Below are 3,580 nucleotides of genomic sequence, written 5' to 3'. Positions count from 1 at the left end.
AAAAGGATTTATACATTTTTTCTAAAGGACGACTTTAAATCTTGATGTTTGATGATTTCATTTGTCACGCACAAACATTGAAGAAAATAGTGAAAAGTACTGATGAAATACATATAAAGTAAGATTTAAATAAGAAATCCGATCTATAATAATACTCTACAGAAAGCAGGCTGACATAAGAGACTATTTGGACATTGGCGTCTAAGTCCCAGGGTCGTTATAAAGAATACTTAAGACCTCCTAAAGATGCTCTATGTCTGGCCTAAAGTTGTCCCAAAGATGTCCGCAGGGCTGGCCCTAAAGACGCCCCAAAAAGACCTATGAGAAACATGATTATTTTTTCACGCTAAAAAGTAAAAGACCTCCCTATCAGCACAAGGACATCAAAAGGGCGTCCTAAAAACGTCTTTATATGTCCTACAACATTGTGAGTATAATGTGAGCCATGAAGAGTATGAAATTCAATGTCGAAACAGAACAATATTGTTGAGCTTTACAAAAGCAACATTTTTTTCTACCGACTATTTCCATATCGTGCGTTGCTTGGCTTAAAATGTTAATCATCGTTTTTGGGGGGGGGGGGGGGGGGGGGGGGTTTGAAAATGCTATAACTTTAATAATTTTGCTTTTATCGAAAAAAGTCGTTGAGATAAATTGTTCGTGTTTCTGAGTATTACGGAAAACCATACATAGAATTTTCAAACGTTGTTATGCTTTAAAAAGTTGTTATGATAACATTGTAAGGTTCCCCCAAAGAAACATTTATTTACTCCTGGCTTTTTCCACGTCATTCGTTGCTTGGCTTAAAATGTTAATTTTTGTTTGTTTTTTAGGATTTTGAAAATGCTTTAACTCTAACAATTTTGATTTTATTGAAAAAAGTCATATCAATAAATTCGTAAATAGAATTTCCAAATCTGGAAAAAACATGGTTTCGAAAATTTTGAAAATGTGCTCAGTCATTGACTTTTCATACCAAATGGCTGGTTAACGAACTCGTTCTTTATTTTTGGGTCCTGAAAAAGTGTGCCGAAGCAGAATCCAATCTGATCAATCTTTCAAAATTTATCGCGCCTACAGAATACTACAGGCTACAGACAGACAAACAGACAGGCACCTTCATAAAAATAGTTTTTTTTTACTCAGGGAGTCTCAAAACGTGGAGATTTGATGAAAACCGACCATGTCAGATTTTACACAAAACCAATACAATAATCTTGTCACCCCCATTTAAAGTTCGTTTAGGCACACCGTGATCCTTTATAACATTTTGAGGACGTCCGTAGATTGTCCGCAGGAAATCCTAGTCGTTGTGCGACTAGGATGAGATGCGGAAACTGAAATTCGCCGGCGTGCGCGCGCAGCCCTCAAAAGTACTTCATTAAAGAAATGTGATTCTTTTAATTTAGCAGAATTTCCTCATTCAAATCGTAATGCATCATGTATATTATAGTTTTTTGGGTAATCCTAGTAAGGGAGTCATCATTATCCTGAAAAATACCACTTTACCGATTTTAGGGTTGTGATATTTCATATTTCACACGTGACCTAGTAGAACTCCTATGCGCATTGAACTTAAACTTTAAACGGAAATCACATAAGATGTCTTCGTGTTGTCTTTATGATGACTTTATGATATCTCCGTGTAATTTACAAATTTATGCGACAAAAGTTATTCCACTTTTAGAACAGTTTCGGGCTGACTCTAGAGAATGTTTTTGGTTTCGTTCACATTTTCACAATAAAACTTAAAGAAATCTCATAGCCGAAATATTTCTAAGTTGAACTTTAAAAAATAAATTGTAAAAATTAAGTCTCAATCAGTTTTTTGTAATATTTCAGAGCATTTAAGCATTCAAGTTTTTTGAGAGAAAAATATAGAAATACTTTGATTTTGGGTTGATTTCTAATAATGATAATATTATACAAGACGCTTCAAAGATGCCCTAGGGACATCCTTACGACATTGTCCCCTGGATATTCTTTCAAGACATCCTTAAGACGACGAAATGCCGGACATAGGACCTTTTAAAAACATCCTTAAGCCGTACTGATAAAATCTTTAAGATATACTTTATGGGACTAGATTAGAACATCTTTATTACGACCTCATGATTTTTTTTGTAAAAGCCTAAAGACGTCCACAAAAAGACGTCTTTAGGATGACTTTAAGTCAAATGTGACCACTGGACAGTTAAAAACTATTTATGTTAGTACATTTTTTTCCTAAAGTGTTCGGGAATTTGTGAACTTTTTTTTTTTGCTTTTTCGAAGTTTTACGCAAACTACATAAAAATAGCATAATTTAACAAAACTGATGCCTTTAGCACATTTTTCAACTTCTAAAAGTGTTAATCACATGGGAGCTTTTTCTGGTCACAGAATTAAAAGTTTTTATCAGAGAAAACTTGACATATTACTTGTTTCTTTCGAAAAAATAACATAAATTGATCATAAAACAACATATCGCCCTAATTTTTTTCATGAATTTATTCAGGAATCATTCAGAAATAACGTAAGACAATTAGGGCTGAGATGGGAGGTATAATAAAATCTTACTGTTTCTTATGAATTAACAAAGTAGTTAAACTTTCAGTCAAGTAGATGGATTTTTAACAAAAAGAGATAAATTCTCAACAAAAAATGAACCAAGAACGAGACATTTTTAACAAGATAGTTGAATCCTCATTCAACACAGATTCATGTTCAACCAAAAAGTTGCATTTTTAACCCAAAAATATTAAATATCAACAAATAGAGATAAACTTTCAACTTAAAAAGACGAATTTTCATCAAGAGTTGAATTATGAATCTTCAACCAACAAATTGCAATTTTCAAGTAAGTATATAGTTCACTTTCAACCAAGGAGGTCAATTTTTAACCTAAAAATATGAATTTTGTACAAAGAATTAAATATTTTAATCTTCATTAAAAAAATTAATTTTCATTAAAAAATATTTCTATTTGGATCAGTTGAATTTTTAAAACGAAAATATAAATTTTTAATAATAAAATTAATTTTCAAATAAAATTATGAATCTTTAAACAACAAAATGAATATTCAAGAAAGTGGTTCGATTTTTTAAAAAGAAGTTCAATTTTTAACCTAAAAACATGAATGTTCTAAAAAAACGTAATAGTTCATCTTTTAAAAAAAAAATATTTTAATTAAAAATAAATAACAGTAGAATGTAAATTAACTAGTTGAATTTTTAACCAAGAAGTTTAATTTTCTACCAAAAACTTTAGTTTAGTTTTAATGTTCAATGTTTTTTAACTAAATGAAGGTTATAACGACGAATTTCGGACTTTTGACTACCATGTATTAATATTTCACGAGTCAATATTTTTTCTGAATACTCAGAATTTGCTTCATATTTAATCGTGCTCTTTATTTAAATTCAAAGAATTCGTCTTGCTTCTTAATTTTAAACATTTTATAAATTTTATAAATAATTGCGACGTACGCGATATCTGAAGGGAAATTGGTATAATCTTTCAATTTATTCAGACGATCAGTTTAACTTTCGTTTTTTGGTGATGCGCAGAGTTGAAAATGTCATATAAGAAATGGTTTTA

At 30.7% G+C, this 3,580-nt stretch overlaps 1 protein-coding gene across 1 annotated transcript in view; it reads right to left on the bottom strand.

Annotated features, from left to right (window-relative positions):
- LOC117178607 (vitellogenin receptor) overlaps nt 1-3,580 on the bottom strand; it is a 59,546-nt gene that overhangs the window by 4,465 nt on the left and 51,501 nt on the right. The window lies entirely within an intron of this gene.

Source organism: Belonocnema kinseyi, chromosome 8, assembly GCF_010883055.1.
Source record: "Belonocnema kinseyi isolate 2016_QV_RU_SX_M_011 chromosome 8, B_treatae_v1, whole genome shotgun sequence".
Taxonomy (NCBI): domain Eukaryota; kingdom Metazoa; phylum Arthropoda; class Insecta; order Hymenoptera; family Cynipidae; genus Belonocnema; species Belonocnema kinseyi.
The sequence above is the reverse complement of the archived record's forward strand: the minus strand, read 5'-3'. Positions and strand labels throughout refer to the sequence as shown.